The following is a 23396-nucleotide window of genomic DNA, read 5'->3' as shown; positions in this document are numbered from 1 at the left end:
TAGCGTTTTCATCATCCTTATAGTGAAGAAAAACATAAGTTTATTGTTGTGTATGTTTAAATGCAGTTTGGAATTAATTGAAATTTATCACGCACAAATCTATCAGTCACAAAAGTTTCACACTCGTTTGGTGACTATAGGTCAAAGGAAGACGATTTCATACTTTTTTTTCCTATTTTATATGAACAAATCATTTTTAATCATTTTTAACCAGCTGGTGGAGTTGATTTATTGTACTAATGAGTAAATTATTTTCATATATCCCTAATCTTATGACTCATATGTACTTGCAAATGCTCTCTATCTATGGTTTCTAAGAGGACTAGCTATATATAATGATGAAACACATCATCGTGCCAAAAGGCAAATTTCTGAAATTTCCCGTACCTTAACGAAATATTTGAGGAATATTAAATGTTTTCAAATAGATTATTATAAATACTGTAGCTTTCATCATTCATGTGTTAAAGAGCAAATATAAGAGCTTATAAATTGTACGACGAAGTTTATGTATGTTTACATGAAAAGTAAACAAGACTTGATCAAACGGCATGAAAATCAAGGACATTGTCTAATATTTATAAGAATTCTATAAACCACATTACAAAGTTAAAATTATTTATTCGAAGTATATATGTTTACATGTGTACAAGTGCGCATTAGAGCTTTAGCTAGATTTAAAATTAAAATCCGAATTATTTTTGATATTCAAAAAAAAATTTTTTTTGAAATTAAAAAAAATTTAAATAAAAAAAAAATATTTTCTTTTCCGAAAAACAATCGTTTTGTCAACACATGCAGAAAGTTTTTTGAATGATTCAAATCGGATGCTTACTTCTTTCAAAAAATGCCAATTTTTGCATATTTATCTCCGTAACTCCGATACGGCTAGACTTGCTTTTGCCCAAAAGTAATCACCACTTTTTCTCGTTATTGCCTATTGCATGTTTTTTGAATCATCCAAATCGCTTGATCCGTGTGCACAAAAACGTGGACAAAATATTGTATCTACACATACATTCATACACACACATTTATTTTTTCTAACAATAAGGTTTTTTTTGTTATAATTTATTTTTGTTAATCAAGATTTTAAAATACTATCCTTTATTTTGTACTTTTTTTATTTAAATTTGTTATTGTTCATTATTGTTACTAGATGTTAAATTATTTAGCAGTTGTAACAAATATTGTAATTAAAAAAAAATCAAGACTTCAATGTCTTATTTTCAAAATTGATAGGTGCAAAAAAATAATACAAACAATACAATAAATGGAATATAAAGTGAAACAAAATAATGAAGTATAGCAAAATCCTTCTAAACGTAAAGATATTCAAAAAAAAATTATTTTCGATTTTTGGACGATTACAATAACTTAATTACACGATTGTAAACAATTAGTAGCACCTACATGTTCATCAATACCATGTGCGCAAGTTTCGGATAATTTATCAATAATTTTTACCAATTTTACCAAGTGCTGAGTTTACATCACAATTGTTCTCGTTAACGCAAAATTTTGATTAAAATATAACTACAATAGATGTACGTTCAAAGCAACTTCTATTGAATTAAATCTGTCAAAAAGCTTAAAAAGCTGTGAATCTCTGATTTCTTGTCCACTTGTGTAGGATTTGACTTACATTATAGAATGAGCCGGAACTGTTACGCCCGTGCGTAGCGTTTAATTTGCGAGAAATCTGTGTTTCAGATACAGCTATCACGGGCATGGTCTTGTTGTTATGACAGATTTACGTGGGATTTGGCGCGTGAGATGATGCGCTTTTCATTGTTTGTTATTTTTTTGCAAAGTGCAGAAAATTAGCGTAGAAAATGGCGGAAAATGTGAAGAATTGCAGGTTGGATCTATTACTTCATACTCTATTAATACATGAGTTTTATTAAAAGTAGACCGTAATAAGTGGGCTTACTTATTTCAAACATCTACTAAACTAGTGGTGCATGGCATCGTGCCTTGAGACAAATGTACCGTAATTCGAAGTTTTTAGAAGCTTTAATATTTCTTGAAAATTTAGATATTTTTTTTGAAAATTAGGTTGTTCTTAACATTTTTGTAAATTTTAAAATAAAAAAATAGATATTTTTTCAAAGTGCTGCATAGCTGTTTTAGAGACGAAATATCGAAGCGAGCAAGCGCCGCGTCGCAGTCGAACGGATAACGATTATAAATCTTAGTACGGAAATCAAAGAAATGTGAACCAAAGTACCAATTATTAAAATCTCTAAAATATTTGATAGTTTTATTTGCACATGCCTAATGATTATTTTTAACCGCCAAATGGCATTTTTTCACTTTTTTTATTGGTTCTCCAAAACTGCTGGAAAAAACCGCTCCAAAAATATCAACAATACTTATTAATAATATTGTCGATACAAGTGAAATGTTTCTTGAATCATTTAAGTTTGGTGCTTCATTCTCCCAAACTAAATTGCTTTTTTCACAAAAACTAATCAGCACGTTTCTCTATCAATAGGAATCGAATGTTTTTTATTCATTTAAATCAGTCGATCCGTGTTTGCAAAATCGTCGACAAAATTTGTATCCGCACGCACCACCCACACACATCCATTTTTCCAAGTATGCGAAAAAGACACATAAAGATATGCAAATATTTTCGACTTTTTGCGATTACTATACTAGAAGTTAATAATAAACAATATTTTAATGAATACTGAGTTTTTTAGTAAATAGATTAGTAAAATGCAATACAAAATATATATTTGTAAAATTGAAAGACAATGCTCGTGAAAGAATTGTTCTTCTCAAAGGCAGGTTTAGCGGTTTTGGAGATCCAACAAAATAGTATAAGTTTTTTTTTCACATTTATATGGAATCCGTATCAATGTTTATCCGTTAGACTGCGACGCCGCGCTTACGCGTCTCTGAAATCGCTATGCAACGCGATTGCTTTAAAAAAATAGTTCAAAATTTACAAAACATGAAAAAAATAAAAATTTCAAAAGAGTCAGTATTTTTTTTAAATTTCAAAATTCTGAAAAATGTATTTTTTTCAAAGTTTTCAAAAAATGTATAGCTCTTTTAAAAACTTTAATTTTTGATAAGGGAATTTTCAGTCTTAAGGCACGACGTCATGAACCACTAGTTTTTATTTATAATTGTCGTAAAATTTTGTGATTATTAAAAATTACATTAACTCTTTCTTAAGATTCCAAGGGTTTAAAAGTAATTTTAATACTTGAATAGGGAAAAATGTAGGTTAATTTTAAAAACAGGCCACACCCGGTGTTTTCCTCTTCGCACGTGAATGGTAGTTTGTAGTGGTAGCAACATATTCCCTTATTCGACCAGATTGTACATAACACAAGAGAACTGTGCGTTATTTGGACATTTTTGTTTCTCGGGTGTGAACAAGCGAACAAGACTCGTTCGCTCGCCAGCAAAGCACAACAAAAAACGGCGACAAATAATAGAATCCCTTTTAAAAGTCGACAATCGCGTTGAACGCATGCGCGATTCGTTCCCGTCACGCGGATTTCCGCGCCGTGAAAAGGCGAAATGCCGAAACGCGGCACCGTGTCGAAATCCTACGCAGAACATTTATTTATTTATTTCGCCACCGCCGAAATATTATATTCTATATGGACTGGGACTGTGTTGTGTGTATATTTGCCAGTGTATGCGAATGAATCGAAGGAACACCAAATAATCTCTTTTTTTCTCTTTTGACTTCTTTGCAGAAGATTTGAGATCAGTGTTTATGCACAATTGTTAGATTGTACCTATCCATCCAGGTGGCCAGAATGATGGATATCATACTCGTTATTTATAAAAACAGACACAAATTATAGAAATTTAGATTGTAATTCATCTATCTTTCAATTGATTATAAAATATATATAAGGGCAATTCTAATTAATATTTTATATTTATACTAATTAAATTAAATGGTAGTTTTAGATTAATTAAAACTAATAGAAAACATTTAAAATTCATACTAGATATTGGACTTTGTTGTTATCATTAAGATAACAGAGGTAGTTATATAATCAAACTATTCACAAATATAAATAATTGTACTAGATGCAATATAACAACTTAAATATTTTAACCCTCCGTCGGTCGGATAATTATTTGCCTTCGAACGGTCGGAGTGGTCTGGCTGGACCACACATTTTTTCGTCCAGATTTTTTCATTGATCGACAGCTAATGAAATTTTAGGGAAAGTCCAGAAATTTCAAGTCGATAGGATTACTAAAAGTTTTTTTTTAAATTGAAGTTGAAAAAAGTCTGGCCAGACCACTCCGACCGACGGAGGGTTAAAGACATACTATTAATTGCTTTTTCCACGTTAAATAGAATATCTTGCTTTTTATTTATTATACAAAATACACAATCAGTATAATAATTTGAACAAAGCTTATCAATATGATATAACAATAATTTAAATAAGAAATCTCTGTAAAATTTTTTGCGATTTTGTATTAAATTTTTCTATCGTTTACTTTCTTGTATTTTGTCCTAGTCAAGTTAGATTTTTCTTTATTTCTTTAAATTTCACACAAAAAGCACAAGAAATACATGTCACATAAAACAAAACTAATTGCCGGTAGTTGACTACTAATGCTCAACTCAAACAAATAGCAAAAGAACAATGATATCTATCTGTATACAAGTAACAGTTATTATTAAAAGAAATCAAACAAAAAACTTACTTTTGATTCTTTAAAAGCAATGCGATCAACAGATCTTGTAAATGTATGGCGCTGACTCAATGCATTAAAGGAAACTTGTTCGAACAAACGTACTTTATCTTTCTCCCTTTGGACTCTATCTCAAAATCAGTATAGTTTAGTGTTATAACGACTGTCACTACCGTACCCAGTCTCCCCTATTTTATATTGTAGATATTTTGTCAAAAATTATAATCGGCAGTCTTCGGCATATCTTTGTCCATATTAATTTTTAGCATTTTACTTTGACCGCAGCAGCGATTATAAATTATTTATAATCGCTGCCTTATATTTATTCAACAATACAATAACATTGATATTTATTTATTTTGTCTTCAAAATATATCTTAGCATTGAAGTAATTTTCATATTTTTTTAAACTTACATGTATATCACAATATTTACATTAACGATGTAAATATTTCACTTATTAATAACTCTCATTATAATGACTATTGTATATGTGGTTATAATTTGCTTAGTTAACTCTATAAAACTTTATAAATCAAGTAACATATTATTGAATGATCTAGTAGTATTGAAGTCATTTCCATAAACATAAATATATAATACGCATAAATTTGTTGTCAGCATTTTACATTGATGTGGTTGGTACACAGGCAATAGCCTTCATAAACCATATTTCTGTCTGACATTTTATAATAAATTATTTATCTGAACCATATACCATTCACAAATTCAATTACAATATTACAATTCAATTCAAGATTATAGTACGTCACGACTTGATACTAATTGATAATAGTGTAGCAATATTTCTACTCGAAGATTGTGCTTCAATTATAGGACTCGCATAGCATTCGGTTTGTCTATATGCGCAAAAATAGGACATGTCAAGATTTAAATTTTAAATTAGTGATCAATAAATAGATATTATAACTACAATATCTTATATGTCAATGAAGACTTTATCCCATATTTTTAAAATAAATTTGTTTTAAATATATCAATTCATGTTTGCAAATAATTATAAATATTTATGTAATATTTACTATGCAAACATATAATAATAAAATAAAATTATACTCCCACGGAATTTGAACTCAATCAATTTTAAGTTGAATTGATTAATCCGAACATGAAAAATAGTAGTAACTCGCTTAAACAGACTGAACTACCGAGATATACTGATGCGCATAATTTAAGTATAGAAATTTTCTAATCGGATGCTTCGTTGTCTTAGAAGCTGTAATTTTTGGTACTTTTAGCACTCATCTCCCTCAAAATCCCTCCTCAAAACTCAAATCAGCATAGTCTACGAATCGAATTTTTGTCAAATCATTGAAATCAAAATCAAACAAAATCGTAGACAAAAAATTGTATCCAAACATACATACATACATACTACATACACACACTCACACATACATTCATTTTTTAAGGTATGGCAAAATCTTTTGAAACGTAAAGGTATGCAAAAATTTTTGTTTTCGTTTTTTGTGCGATTACTATAACTTACTCTACAAGAGGTTTTTTATTGGTTTTGCGAATGTGCAAAAATAGTACATCCGTTGATTTTTAACTTCTCGTAGGGTAAGTTATAGTAATCGCAAAAAAATCGAAAAAGAAAATTTTTATATATCTTTACATTTCAGAGGTTCCTGAATATTTTGGCATATCATAGAAAAAATGGATGTATGTGTGTGCGGATACAAATTTTCGTCGACGATTTCGGGAACACTGATCAACCGATTTGAATAATTAAAAACACTCGATTCGTATTGATAAGGAGACGTGCTGATTTGTTTTAGGCGACGGTAGTTCTAGCTGTTCCGAAGATACGGGGCAAAAAGTGCCAAAAACGGTAACTCTGTTTTTAAGAAAACGGAGCGTACGATTTTAATAATTAAAAAAACATTTTACTTGCATGGACAAGATGAAGAACTGATTAAATTTTTGGCAAGGCAGGTCCAGCGGTTATGGTCTCTCAATGAAAATAAGTTAAAAGAATGTTATTTGGCTGTCAATAATGTTTATTGGACATATGTACATCAAATTATCAGATATTTCACAGAGATTTCAATAATGTGTACACATTTTGTGTAATTTACCAAGGGTACCAAGATTTTTAATTACGGTACGGAAGTTCCAGCAATTTGCCTTAAGGCACGATGTCATGCACCTCACTAGTAATTTGAACTAATAATTAGCCGTTGGTGTGCAATAATGTGGTCATGTCATTCATACAAATTGTGTCACATTGCAGTTGATACACAATAAATGCTTAATAGTTCTACTTAATATCTCGTAATAAATCATCTAGTTAACCATATAGAGTATATAAAATCAATAATGGAATATCGTTAATTGTTCGCACGCAAAAAGTTCGCCACGCTCACCACTACTATCTCTTAGAAGATAATAGAGTAAAGCTATTTCTACTCGGCGATTCCGCTCCGCCGATGGGTCGGTCGTCCCTCCTATCGAGTAGTGGTTTTCCCCCGTTGCAATGTCCCGCCAGCGAGCACGTATTTAGTAATGATCAACGTTCAATTGTTTGTCTGTGAAGCCAATCCGAATCGTCAGATTCGACTCGGATTTCTCTTCTTATGTCAACGCCGTATCCCACCACATCTGCTAAATATTTAACCCGTACCGACCTAATCGTGCAGATATGAGCGCACTTATCAACGATTATCGTGTCTGAATAATCATTGTCGTCTCAATAATTATCAAATTGCCATATTAAGAAATGCAGTTAGACTTTAATTAGTAGAGTTGGATACATTCTGATTAGTAAAAGTTTCGTGCTATGCGACTAGTTACGCGAACACTTACAGGGATTCTTGCAGCATTCTATCATATTGATGATTTGGGTTACTATTTCATCCAGTTTATTTGTAGTATTGATAACATAAGTAATTATTTATCAAAACAATTATTTTTAATAAATTACTAAAAGATTCTTACGACGTCGCTATCGGGAGATAAACGGTAATGTTTGAAAATCCATAACAAAAGTATTTCCTTTCTTTGCTAGTTTTTAAGGTTGTGAGCACGTTGTTTAGTTCATGAGACCTTAATATAATATTTTTAAATTGTTTATTTGTTTTATAAGATGTATTGTTAATTTTAAGTTAATTCAACAGTTTCTTCAACTTCAATAAAAGCTTACACGTGGATGGGTTAAAAGGGCCAACTGAACCATTACCCTAGCAAAGGGTGTTAACAGTAAGGAATAATAAATAGAAAAGTAAATTAAGGTAAAGTTATTTCACAACAGATCAATTAATTGAATAGCTATTCCATTTCCGCTGGTGAACATTTTTGGCGAAACTGCAGATTAGGGTTATATACAGTATTATTTCTGTAAAAAAAAATGTACCCATGAAATTTATATTTTACTTTGGTTAAATAATGTAGCTATTATTTCCTAAAATAGATTTGAAATTAAAAATAAGACATTGGACCTGTTCTATTTTACTCCGTCTATGGGATAAAAAAAACAAGTGACAAATTAAAAAAAAAAAAAAAACAACAAAAAAGACACATTTTTACAATGATGATTTGCGATGAATTAGCTGGCAGTTTTACTGGACATAGCCAGATATTGGTTTGTTTGATTTGTGGTATTTTTTCTGATTTTTGTTTGGTTTTCATAACATAATTACTCTAAGTCAAATTGGACCTTTGTGCCCTACCCTACCTTATATATTTTTAATAATTATTATTGAAAAATGATTATCTACTTTTCATATCAGCAAATGCATTTATAATTCTTAATTATTTGACCATAATTACATTCTGGTTAATAGAGGTTAGAAGAGTCGAATTCCTTCGTTGATTAATAACTTGCCTAATACTTTTCTTAAACATAATGGTTCAGTGACATATTCCAATTATTTATATTAAGTTTTTATCGTAATATAACGTTGTTATCGCCCAACATTCAGCTCTTCGTGCTATAATATAGATTTGTTATATTTGCAACATGGCGTACGCTTATATGGAATTTTACTGATTTTTTTTAATTATAGGAGCAAACTATTATTTTTAATATTTTTAGACCTAACTGTTGATACCTAGAACTTAGTACCACTGAATACATTCAAATTCAAATACTGCTTATCAGAATCTTATTTAAACCACACCCAATATAGTACCTATGGACTTTATCATTTGAGAAAAATTATCAGAACTTACGTTTGACATTAAAAAATAAATTAATCATAAGCTAAACAATTTGTGTAAAAACATTTTGTTTGTTTTTCTGCTACTTTTTAAATTCATTGCTCGCTATTTTGTTGGATGTGATCGCTATTGGCTCAGACTTGTTTATCTATCAGTTATTTTTTTTTTTTTTTAAATATTTCATAAATTCTTTGTTTCTATGAATATTTAGTATGCTATTGAGCAATTTGTTTTCTCAGCATTTTGTGCTTCTTGTGATATTGATATCCATAATCCATCACAAATTTTCTCATTAGAATCTTGCTTGCTTGCTCTTTGATTCCAAATGGAAAATCTACTCTTACATCTCAGCTAATATTACATAATTTGTATGTTCTAAATTTTACGATATTTATATTTATCATTATTTATTTTACGATAACTAAATATTTACAAATTTAAAAAAAAATCAAATGTTTCAAAATTTTCTGAAATTTTAATGATTTCTTATTTTTCAAAATACTCAAATATACAAATGCTTTATAAAAAGAGAGAAATTATTCAAATCAAGTTTTCTTCAATTAGATGTACTTAATAATAAGTTGTTCAGTGGATTATAGTATTTTACTAGAGTAAGTTATTTATTGATTTTTAGTTTCTGATAACAGAACTTAAAAAATTTTACATAGGTCTCAAAAATACTAACTCACCTATATACAAGTTATTCTTCCAAGTTTCTAATTATATTTTTACTGCTTCATTCTTTCCAAAATGCGGCAACAAGTTCGGTGATGCCGCTGCGTTATATTTTAAAAATGTCATCATATGTAGATCTCTGTAATTATGGTTTTATGCCTTGTCAAACCACTCTACTTTAAAGTAATAAAAATATTCATTAAAAAAGCCGAACGATTGTGACCAGAAAGACAGATATAAGTATTGGAAGTATGTAATAACATGTCATTATATGCGGAACATGGACTGGGTGGTATTTAGTCAACTGCGGGCTGCTCGAAATTCTAATTTAACGAATTTTATCTTACAATGTAGTTTTGCCAAAGAAAATTGTAATTATATTTCCGGATTTGTTTAATTATTTATTGGGATTTGAGCAAAATCGATTGTTTTTTGCATATTATTACAAATTTTAGTAATATGGTCATTAATTTCAATATGTAATAATTATTTATGAAAATTTATAAAAATATCAATTAGTTATGTAAAAAGCACAATACACACGGTTTGTTCAAAATTAGGTTTTATTATTTAAATAAAATTCTGTTGAAATTTCATATGATTCTGAATGGAGTCTCATGTCAATCTGGTTTGTTTCACAAAGTGGCACTGAAACTTAAAAAGATGTATAAATAAAATATCAGAAAGCAGTAGTCATTAGAACAAGCTTAAGCTTAAGTCGTACTTTAATTCTAATACAAAAAATATTTTATACAAATTTAAATTGGTATTTGTATTTATACAAATTTAAATTAAATTATAAACGATTTTATAATTTTTTATGTTAAATATAAAATAAAAATGATTGTTATTTCCACAAAAAATATAATAGAAAATTTTTAATTATGATAATTCTGATTCAGTATCTAATTTAAAAAAAAAACTCTAATGTTGGCAATTAGCATTGCTGTGTATTAAATTGATTGAATTAACTGTATATTAAAAATTAGTTTATAATTTCATTAAATTACTCTTTACCCCACTTACGTACTGTAGTATTTAGTCATGAATTATGAATTTTCGATTTGTGGACAATAATGAAGGGTGATTTTGTAAAAGCATGACAATAGTGAAAAAAATATTTACAAATCATTAAATTAAAATAATGTAAAATTCTTATTGAAATTAGAATGATCTTAAATTCTCATTGGAAACGTAAGAATTCTTTAAGGAATGTTTTAATCATATTGGAATGATCTTAGATTCTCATTGGAAATGTAAAAATTCTTTTAGGAACGTTTTAAATAAAACCAAGTATTATTAATGTCATAAATTGAAACTATTTCTACCAAAAATAAATTATGGGTAAATATGTATTATGCGAGTATATTAGTGAGCTGCTAGATAAAGGTAAAGCTTCTTGTTTTTTGCTACAATGCTATTCGATCCTATTTTCATTTATTCTAAAGCATATCAGTATCAATTCTTTCCGATGGTGGGAAGAACATTTTTCATGATACGAATAAATTATTCTTTTTGAACCTATTGCAGTAAAAAAAGCCTCCTTAGATAGTAGGATTCTTATTGGAAATACAAAGCTATTTCGTTAACTTAATTTACCACAAAAGGATTCACTGATATAAAGTCTTTAAAAACCTTTATAAAATATAATTATATATTATATTTTATAAAGACCTTATAAAAATTAATATTATTATAAGATTATAAGCCTTAAAAAAATGTTCAATGCGATGAAAAAGTATATAGTGAAATAAATAAATTAGATTAAATCTATTAGATATCCAATTTTAATGTATTGGAGTGAGAATTGACTATAATCATTGAGAATTTTATTTATTTTTTGGAAACATAAGAGAATCTCTAACTTCAATTTATGCAAGATTTACTGGAAAAAATAAATCAATGGATTTTTGTAAATGTGGATGATTTTCAAAGAAACTTCCAATGAAAAAGATGTAAATTAGCTGATTATTCTCATTGCATGCAACTGATGATAATTTTTGGAAATCATAAATTACTTATAGTTTTATACTGTTCGAAGATTATTAAGAAATTGTTTGAATAATTATTAATAATTTTTATATGTGTTGTTAGTTTCTTGTATAATAATAGAATGTACAGTAGTAGCCGCATGGAATTAGAAGAAATGTTAGACAATAAAAGTCGCTATAACCCATTTTGGTATTTATATCTATTGTTTTTTAACCTATTTTTGTTCCCGTCACAAGTGGGGTTGTGGACGGTAGTGACACTTGCCCTTTTTTCGTATAATTTTATTTTATAACTAATCCATCGTATTTAAGGACAGTATTTCAGTATTTTCACGTTGAAAAATGTTCAAATTACGATTTAATTTGCTTTTTTTCAGCTAACTGGTAAATTACCAAAACTATGGCCGATCAAAAAAAAGTGGCACAACCGTACCCAGTCTCCCCTATAACTTAAATTTATTTTTTACTGTAATATTATTAATTTTATGATCTCATAAATTATTTTAACATTTGAAAATATGTTCTGCAATTAAGAAATATTGAATATATTTTTTCCTATTAGAAATATTGCTTCGCTTTGGAGCACGGATGCAGGCAAACGCTGATCTAATTTATTGCAGAGTAGATTTTTGACAAGAATTTGTATATTTATATGAACTATGACAAAACTTTCAACGATAAAGGAGAAATGCCTTCAAGTATATTAGAATAATGTATTATTCTCATTGGACCATTAAAATGGAATAAATCCGAGATAAAAGAAGTATAAATGGAATAGATGTTGTTTCTTATTGAAAAAAAGAACAAGAGAATTCTGTGCCTTAAGATCCTAAATCAGAACTTCATATGTTCTATAAGCTGTTTTGTTCAAGACTTATAACCTAAGGTATTATTATGAAAGGCAACTCATCGGTTCACCATTCTCCTATGTGTGGGGTTTATATATTAGCTCTTACGTCTAATAGTTTACATATGATTGAATGATGCAACTATGTCCACGAAGGACGATTTCCACTTGGAATTAAATTGTAATCTATAACCCCAAGTGGAAATTCGACCTCAAAGTTGCCTGATGTCAGGCTTGGCGGTAGCGGAAATCGAACCAGCAAACCTGGGACTAGTTGGAGCTAGCCCACGCTCCAACCGATATCGCCACCGCTGGCCCAAGTTTACGCTATGTAATGTCAGTTTATTAACCATCTAATTATTCTAATTGAATACAGAGCTGTTGATTCTTCCACAACAGTGCTCCAGTGTTTCCACACCGCCTGTCGCCCAGGCGTAGAGGAGGAGGGCATTGTTGGATAGTAATTGTTCTGTTTCCGTTTCGGCGCTCTTCGTAATTGTTTAAATGACAGGTCTCGCGTTTAATTGTGGCCGCGGGGTGCCCCTGTGATACGCGATATGGGTATATACATCACATTCAATGACCATTCCGACTATTTGATTACACGGTGCGATCGCAACCTGTGTGTAGATCGGCCGAGTGCCGAGTGGGCATTTGTTTCAAGAACAACCGACTCGATTGAATTTCAATGGCCCTCTTGTCATTGATACGAGGCTTAAATAAATGATCAGCAGACAACTTGGTCGAAATTATATACGCACTTTAATATAGAGGTCAATTTATGAAGTCAGGTTGGGATAATTAACCAGTTCACTGTGATTGATAAAATTGACGAATATAGTCGTCATGGAGAAATGGCAGAATTTTACGTATTGACGAGCATATGATCAGCAGACAACTTGGTCCAAATTATATACGCACTTTTATATAGAGGTCAATTTATACAGTCAGGTTGGGATAATTAACCAGTTGACTATGATTGACGAAATTGACGAATACACTCGTCATGGAGAAGTGGCAGAATTTTTTGTATTGACGAGTATATCTGTCATTCTTATAAAACAGTGACTATTAGCATTTTCACTTCCTGTAGAGTAAGTTATAGTAATCGCAAAAATATCGATAATGATTTTGCATATTTTTACGTTTTAGGAGTTTCTGAACATTTTGGCATACATTATAAAAAACGGATGTATTTGAAATGGCTTTTTGCATCCCAGACTGGTCTTTTGTCTGGGTATGTCGGGCTCAATACCGCCTGGGTATAATACCGACTAAAATCTCCGCTTTGCCCTTGCCTCTGGTCCCCACGGAAACCGCCGTTGGGCATTACTTCGTGAGGGGAGGATCTAGAATGTCATTTCTTACCTCGATTTTTATGTGTGACGTGTGTAGGTGTGTGTATGTTGTGTATGTAAATATGTTCAGATACAATTTTTCGTACGCGATTTCGGGCGCAAAAAACATAATCTTTGTGTCGACGGTGCCTATTTTGTTTTTGTTTTTGTAGATAATTTTAGATGAAGGTCGTTGCCCAAATAAAAGCACTTATATTAGGTTTATAAAATACGACCGTGAAATTTACAGTATTTATAATATTTATTTTAAAATATTTCAAAATTTTGTTATTATTCATTGATAAATTTTTATTGATAATTGATCATTTTTATTTTGTTTAATCACGGTACGGAAAGTTTCAGCAATTCGCCTCAAAGCAACTTGCCATGCACCACAAGTAAAATGGAAATTAAAAAAAAAAACTGAATACATTTTGAAATGTCAAGATGTTTAGAATATTTAAGACAATTTGACAGTATTTATTACGAATTTTTATGAAAGCTTCTACATAACATAGCTTTTCCATAACATAACATTGGTGTGTTTTACGGCTGAATTAGGCCATACATTTAAGTAAACACAAAAATTTTGACAAACAATGATTTTACAAAATTTTTTGTAACTAAGTTTTGGAAATCACAAAAAATATTTTGTATTAGTTTCTTATATTTTTAATTTTTAATACATCGTGAAAATTTTGGCATACTTTAGGAAAAATGGATCTGTATTCCATATATTAAAATTGTCCATGTCCTGAGGAGCAAGTATTTCAAGATTTACATTGAGAAATTATAAGATTTCCTTTTATAAGATTTGCTTTTTATTTATGTGAGACTTTCCAATTTTATTGAGACATTTTAAAAGTAAGCATTGTTCTTTTTGAGCGTTTTGTATTGACGTGCTATTTTATAATTAAAAGTGAATACTTCCATATCACTTTTCACTTTTGGTATAAAATAAATTTTATTTTTAACTTTATTATGGGCTCATAATTCTTACAAAATTATAATCATGAAGTATTGAATTTATAAATGATTTCACAAAATTTTTTGAAGTAAGTATCGTAAGACAATTCCTTTATTTTTAATAGGATTTTTAAATGTTATAATTTGTTTTTCAAATGTCACCTTAGTGCAGCAGTTCGTAAAGTATCTTGATCAACATGCTTAAGAAATTCTTTGATCCTGATCTGCTTATCCACTTACCAAGTTTAAAATTTAACTCGTACAACTTTAAAGGCATTATCGGCTTTGCGACAATGCCAACCGCTTAATCCAGTTAGTTATTGAAACCATATAATAGAATGTGTTTAAACACTGCCAAAAACTTATTGCCTTTGCTGTCAAGACTAAATTCGATTTAAGAAAAACACCCCTGTGGCTAAAACCTAAATTGCATTCGAAAGCTTATATGTATGTTATTAGGTTTTATTAATACTTTTGCTAGTTTGGAAATGCTAAGTGGATTTGTACATTGTTGCAGATTGACTTCTAAAAAGTTAACGAGATCAGTAAGATGATTTTATCCCAGTTTTATAAAAAAGCAAACGCTATTTTAAATACAAAAAATATGGAAAAATTGAACATTGTTTTCATGATTACTTCGACATTAAGATTTTTGCAACAATAAGTGTTAATGCATTTTATGTACTTCCACAAAGTTGAGAACATTTTGATATTTTCCTATGATTGAAAACTACGTTTCCAAAAGAAAATATCCGTTCTCTATCAAATATAATAATAATGAATATTTATCAAATATAGAGAAGTCAGTCGTTCTTATGCGATATTGTTGAAAAGTTTCATCAAAACACATTACAGATCGGTTAAGTTCAGATTACTGTTTATAAATAAGAAAAAATATAAGCAAATAAAAATTTTTATAGTATAGGCATAAATGATGGAATAATAAAAAGTCAAATAAGCGCAAAATAATCCTAGATCATCCAGTAACGTACATTTCTCTCATTTTTACTCAGGCGAGGATTTCACAAAAGATTAAGAAATCCAGTAATAGGATCGCGTTGAAATAAGTTTTTGTAATATTTTGAAGCAATAACATAGGGGTTTTCGAGAATAATCCTTCAAGTTAAGTGGAAGATGTTTAAAGTTTGTTTACATAACTTTGTAGTGAAAATATATTTTTATAAAACATGTTGTAGGAGTAAAGAATAATATAATTGTTTTTTTAGTTCTATATATATTTAATAAATATTTTGCAACCCACAAAAATATCAATCTAAAAATTTAATTTAAAAATGAATTTCTTAAGATACTACAATATAAAATGATGCTTGTAGCATAAAATATTTGATACTTTTACAAAATATTGGGTGAATGTATAATTGATCTTGATTGGTTTACGCTTTGTACATTAATTTCATATTGTTCATTGTGATGGATAAATATTTTTAGTTTATCATTACCTCTAGATAATGACTTTATATTGATATTAGTTTTAATTGCTAAAGTTAAACTTTATATTTAATATTCATGTTTTATATTTATATTCCGTTAATATTTCATACTTATTTCATTTATCAATGAAGGATTTGGAATGCTTCATCTTTTGACAATTGTATGTTGGCATATAATGTTGTATTCAAGGTTTTTTATGCATTAAAAATGATAAATTTATAAAAAAAAGAGAATTAATTATTTTTTGTATACATTTCAGATTGACAGTACAAGAGAAGTTGCAGAAGGTATGTACATATAGTACAATTTATAGATAAATTTAATTATAAAGTTAAAATCTGTTTTAAAATATAATATTCTTAAAATATTTGAACACCATTTTATATTCTGTGCATATCTTTTTAGTAGAAAAATAGTAGCATTTTTTAAATAAAGTATATATTATATTTAATTTTTTTTTTTAAATATTACTTTGATTTTAAATATTATTAACTTTAAACATTCTTAAGCTACAGTTAAAATGTTATGATTCTTTAACATAAGTTGGATAATTAATAAAATATAATACGTAATCTTGTACAGTTAATGTACCAGTATATAATTCTTAATTTTCTCATATTTTCTTAGTATCGATAGCGTTTATTTATTAAAAAATTCATGTATATAATATGCAATCTCATTAAAATGCCATTTTTTATTATTTGCTCAAGTTGACTTAGCTTTGATATTTTGCATTTTCAACTAAAAAGAAGTCGAACTTTTACGGTTATGAATTTTATATTGAGTTTTTTAGTGTATGTTATTTGAATTGAAAACTCTATTGTATTTATATTGTGTAAAAGTGAATTTTCAGTAACAGAAATTTTGATTAGGACAGGAAAGAATGAGAGAGATGGCGTTTTGCGTTAGTAGAGAAAATGTAGGAAAATTTTAGGTAAAAATAAGTTCTTTCTACGTAAATATATAAGGTCCGTATAATATAATTTTTTAACAAATATCAACGTAATATCATAATACAAATTAAAAATATAGGAGTCAATTCTGCAGTAAAATAGACCAATGTTATTGCAAGGATATGTTACGTAGCACTTATCATATAAAATTCTACTAAAAACTGTCAAAATTTACGTATTTGCAACTTCACTCATATGTTATTATGCCATATCACAAAGATGCAGTTATAGTAAGATTGTGCGTTTGACGTTAGAGCGTTTTTAGGTTAGGTTTTCTATCTAAAACGCCTGAATGCACAGCAATCGCATAGCATGTAGACAGTATTTAATACTATTGTATAAGAAACGCTATGTAAGATAGCCTAACATTGGTAAACTTTACAGCAAAATTTTACAAGCTATACATTCCATTCATTCTTCATTACTTGACTCCGTATATAATTCTTGTATGTTGCAACTAGCCCCAAAGTTTTGTCTCATCTAAGCCTAGGTATGATTTTATTTACATCATTGAAGACAATTATTTATAAAATTAAGCGATCACAAAAACTGTTACACATTAACAAATATTGATAAATTTGAAACAAAATAAGATAAATAAAATTTAGAACTAGTCGATAATAATAATGCAAACCAAAATTGTATGATAGATCAATTTTTTATTACTTGTCAAAAATGACGGATCTATACAGTTTTGCTCATTGCGTTGTTCTGCGGGATCGCAGCTATGAAAATATATTGCAGGGTAGTTTCAATGTCCAATGGAGAAAAAAAATGTCAGTATTGTTTGAAATCCTATTCTAAAATGCCTGTTACTACTTACCCTTGTTACACAAAGCTCCTAGCAACGCTATAGCTAAATTGATGAGATATCTTCAATATTCTGGTTCTTATGGGCCAGCGGTAGCGATATTGGTTAGAGCGTGGGCTAGCAGCAACTAGTCCTAGGTTTGCTGGATCGATTCTCGCTACCGCCAAGCCTGACATCAGGCAACTTTGACGTCAAATTTCCACTTGAGGTCATAGATCTCAAATATAGCCTCAAGTGAAAATCGCCTCTCGTGGGAATAGTTGCACATATAATAAAGATGTCAGCAAATACTTCGGGTATAGATAATTAGTCCTTATACCTAGTAGATACGCCGCTGGGTGTTACTACTACCTACTGGTTTATATTATAAGATAATTATTGTTAGCAATCAGATTGCAGAATAAATTAAATAATAAAAAAAAATCTGGTTCTTATAAATTTGTTTACAAACCGTCATACCTTTCTACCATACGTTCTCACAATCAGATCTAAAATTTGATCCTTAACCTGCGACAAAGCTTCCTCTATCATTCTCGTCCACGCGCATCGTCCTCTTATCTCGGTCGCATTCTCACCTGGTCCGCGGCCACCTGATTCAGCCTCACACCATCGTGCACAGCCACCCATCGGCACCACGTCCGTGGGCGTGGTTTGGTCTTAATGTTCGCCGACTGTGTAATCTGAACGGCTCGTACTGCGGCCCTGTACTTATCACGCCGAGCCGCTGCGCTCGCTATCGGACGCTCTTCCCAGCGCGGGCACATCTCTTCCATCATCGTATGTGATCATCTCAAACGCTCTCGAGGTGTGGGTGGCACGGATAGAAATCTCACCGTTACACCGCGAGGTATGCCCGAATAAGGGGCTGATCAATGCAGGTTACATACTTCGATGTAGTTGAAGCAATTTTAATAATTGATGTATGCAAAGCTAAAAGTTTTCTAATCGATCCGTTGATTATGGACTTAATATAATACGTTGTTATGACTCAATTAGTTAATCGACCAATAACGTGAATTGTGGAAAGAGTTCGTGATCCGCCAAACACTGTTAACACTTTGCGGATGGGACGGTTGCAAGTAAATCAAGTACATAATCATTTAAAATTGTCAACACATATTTCTGCTTAAGGGGGTTGTTCGGTTTTTATTGTTTTTTTCGATTTTGAGATTTTTTGATATTATGAAAGCTCAATACCTTAGAATTATTTAAAAAAAAAATCATCTCAATATCTATTTTTTTGACAAAGTTATAGATATATATATATACGAGGTCTGTTCAAAAAGTACCCGGAATTTTCGTTTTTTCAAAAAAATATTTATTTATTCGTCTACATTAATGTGGTCCCCTTCAAAGTAGTCCCCCCCAGATATAATACACTTTATGCCAGCGTTTTTTCCAATTTTCGAAGCACCCTTGATATTCACTTTTTGATATGTCCTTGAGCACTCTCAGCGATTTTCTTCAATCGAGGAAAACCGCCGTCCTTTTATGGGTCTCTTCAACTTTGGGAATAAGAAAAAGTCACACGGAGCCATATCTGGTGAATTTTTGCACTTTGCAACACTTTATTTCATTTTTTACGCAAAATTTAATACAAATTCTTTGACTTTTCAATTCTTCCATTGTAAAAATCGCCGAGCTCAGAAAAACACGTCGAACCTTAGCGACTACCACAGACAAAGTAAACAGTGAATATAGCTGAAAATTTCATCATACTTTAGGGGCATGTATACCAACACAATAAAAAAAAATTTTTGACAATCAGACACTCCAGACCCGCGAAATTTAATTATTAGTAATTCCGGGTACTTTTTGAACACACCTCGTATATATATATATATATATATATAACACAACAGTATATATATACAGTTTATTATTGCTATCCTGGTTAAAGTATATCTCTATAATTATTAGATCACGGTTGTTACGTTGAACCAGTAGAAGATATTTCATGATTTCTAAAAAATGTTTAATTTAGTTTAGAGGTTAATACTAGATTTCAATAACCTTATGGTTGGTTTGTAGCAAGATTAATGTGTTTATTATAGAATCAGAATCAGAACATGCACATAATTTATAATGTCTTTTTTTTGTAATTGTTAATCTGGTTCATCATTAAACACATATATATTTTTGTTAAATTTATCATTGATTTTATATACCATCATTTCTTATTTTATCATATACTATTATATTATATTTGTTTCATTAGAAAAGTACAAAGTTTGAATTTCAAACGGCAGTGTCAAAATTGGTTTCCCAAGTTTTGTTCAGATGGTTTCTCATTTAAGACGCTTTTGTCGTCCAGTTGAAGTTGTTCACAAAGGAATTGTCTACTTACCGCCCAACTGAAGAATCAATTCTGATATCCACAATGAACAACTAGCAAATTTAAACAAAGCAAATAAAGAAAAGCGGCGTGAATTGACATATGAAAACCATGATTTATTTTAGAATTGAGATCACATATCTTTGGCCTCTCAGCAAAAATTTTTGGATCTTGGTCGGGATGCTTTGCCGCATTCGCTATGTAGTCCTCTTGATCTTGAGATTTCTGATTACGTTTTGTTTCAATATTTACAAAAGTTCTTGAATGGTAAACAATTCAATGATTATGATGGTATCAAATTTTACCCTATTCAGTTTTCTGCTAATGAAATCAAGAAATTTTATGAAAATTTGATGATAATGCTTGAAATGTGACAAAAGGTTATTGAATATAGTGGACAATACTTACAGCATGAAGTTATTCAGTTAAATAAAAAAATGTACTTATAAAAATAAATGTAAAAATCAACCATTTTTACATACTATTATAACTAATTAATCTTAATCATTTTTATGCATTTCTATTATAACTTTACCACAATACCATAACTACATGAAGCAATGTTGAAAAATAATGTAAACTAATTTCCCATTGTTTTTTCAAAACGTGGCGGCATGTTCGAGCCTCACAAATTTTATTAATCCATCTCCTTCTACCTATATACTAAACTCCCTCTATTCTATAATAAAATAATTTCCTGCCCTACTCTAGGTACTAAGATAGTTTTTAAGAAACTCATCCTCATTTTGTACGCATAACTTGAACCGTGAACATCAAACAAATAAATACTATTAATAACTAAACCAACTTATTTATTCTACTTATTTTCAAAGGTCTGATATAGCCATTCTTACAATAAATTATATATGGTTCTTCGAGGTAGTAAGGTGTCCGTGTGTAGTGATTTTTAATTGACTTTTTTAATAAACATTGCGCCGGGCGCCTTACACTTGCTTTTTCAACAAAAATCCGCAATTGCGTAGCCAACCGATGCAAGTGATGAACTTTAAATATCGTACATTAAAAAATATAATTTGATCAAAATTTTATCATGTTCCTAAGTTTTGCACAGTGCAGCAGAAGCCAGAACATTTTACAGGATATTATTATGATATGAAAAGCAAAATGAATTGGGAAAATTCCCATATTGGGACAACAAATGAAGAAGTTCCGAGAAGAGTAGATGAAGAAAAGACTTTACTGAGCACAATTCTGAAAAGAAAAGGAAACTGGATAGGACCTCTTTTGCAAAAAGAGTGCCTCCTACACGATGTCATCGAGGGTAAAATAGAAGGAACAAAAGAAATGGGAAGAAGAAGAATGCAGACGATTAACGACTTACGCGAGAAAAGAAAATACAGGGAACTGAAAGCCGAAGCACATGATCAAGAAGCATGGAAACAAAAGTTTGGAAAGAAAATACATAAAATGAAAAAATGGGATAGAGAATAGTGATGATGGGATGAAGGGCAAGGAAATCATTTCTTGTGGTGGCTCTCACACCATGAACCTGCCTTCTGGCAGACTACCATTTATTATTATTATTATTATTGGGAAAATATAGTCATTATATAACACAATCGAAATAAAAGTTCAATGGAAATATTTGAAAGATTAAGACGAAGATGAAAGCAGACTCACTGAGAAAGTACTGCAAATTCAAAAGCGCGGCAGAGGACGCATGAGCAAAAAATAGGAAATTGAAAAGTGAAGTGTAAAAAAGTGCAAACAAGGTAGTTATGTTGAAAAATATGTGGTGCTTTTACATTACGTGCGGGGTAATAAAAATATAGCTTATTCTATGACGCTATTCAAGAAGAGTTTTATATCGACTTCGTACTCCGGTTCGTACTCCACTATACATTCGTGCACGGGGCTTGTGCCGCTGCATGGATTGCCTTGATCCTGTGTTGGAGAACGATTGTGATCGGGAATTAATATAGGGTTTCGCTTTGTTTCGTTATTGATGGTGATATCGGCGATGACAGATATTGGCAACAAGTAGCGCGTTCGTGTGTCTGCACATGTTGTGTTTAATTGACCACACAATTAGGTGTTTGCAAATGCATTCAGGCATTGATTAATGAACGCGATCATGCTGGAATGAAAAAATTCAATCACTTTATCAAGTTCGCTTATTGAAATTTAGCGATGTGAATTTGATCATATTTATTAGTGATTTTTATGTGTTTCATTCTTATCTTTTTGCAATTTGTCTATTTACGTGATAATTATAGAGTATACTTCGATTAACTTTCCGTAGAGTAATTTTGACATACCTTAGCAAAAATGGATGTGTTTGGATACAATTTTTTGTCGACGATTTCGGGCGTACGGATCAGCCGATTTAAGTAATTCAAAAAGAAGTCGATTCCTATTGGTAGGGAGCTTATTGGTTTTTGGCAAAGGCAGTTCTAGTCGTTTCGGAGATCCGGAGCAAAAAACGCGGAAAATGGAATATAAGTTTAGAGATCAGAGCCGATTTTAATGATTCAAAAAGCATTTAATTCGTAATGATTGGGAGATGTAATGATTAAGTTAAAAACCAAACTATACATATATGAATATATTTTGCAAGCAATTACTAATCAATTAGTTTTTGAAATATTTTTATAATTTGTTATATTATAACTATACATATATGAATATTTTTTTGCAAGCAATTACTAATCAATTAGTTATTTATATATTTTCATAATTTGTTATATTATAACAAATTATATGAGAAAAACATGAGAAAACTAATGTTTTCGAATATAAAGTTGGGAAAAGGGCAGACAAAAACTATGGGAGGAAATAATCAAACAAAAAATCTCCCTTCCAATTAATTTTATAACAGTGCTGACAGATACAAAATTATACGGTGCTCTTTATACTTTCATCAAATCTAATAATATAAAACTATAAATGAAATATACATAAAACAACGATATATACGTAAGACTAGACTTTAAGAGATAGTGTAGATATCATGTAATTTAGGATATGGCTAATGTACTAGTTTATAAAGCCAATAAATCATAAATAAAAAAAAATATAAAGTAAAAACGATACGCCAAAAACTTTTTTATAAATTCAAGCATTTTGTACAATGATAAAGAAACTATATTATGTTAACCCTCTATCGGTCGGAGTGGTCTGGCCAGCCTTTTTTTGACTTC

The 23396-nt window shown here is 30.1% G+C and overlaps 1 long non-coding RNA gene across 1 annotated transcript in view; it reads left to right on the top strand.

Moving 5' to 3' along the window:
• Nucleotides 1–23396, top strand: part of LOC113374599 — a 109817-nt gene that overhangs the window by 75250 nt on the left and 11171 nt on the right. Inside the window, exon 2 of the long non-coding RNA XR_003367004.1 lies at nucleotides 16396–16423. This is a non-coding gene — a long non-coding RNA (uncharacterized LOC113374599). The remainder of the gene's footprint in view (nucleotides 1–16395; nucleotides 16424–23396) is intronic.

The sequence above is a fragment of the Ctenocephalides felis genome, unplaced genomic scaffold (assembly GCF_003426905.1).
Source record: "Ctenocephalides felis isolate EL2017-DRISC unplaced genomic scaffold, ASM342690v1 CF-g0.4_SCAFFOLD_01886, whole genome shotgun sequence".
Classification (NCBI taxonomy): Eukaryota; Metazoa; Arthropoda; class Insecta; order Siphonaptera; family Pulicidae; genus Ctenocephalides; species Ctenocephalides felis.
Note: the sequence above shows the minus strand (reverse complement) of the source record. Positions and strands in the feature narration are given on the sequence as shown.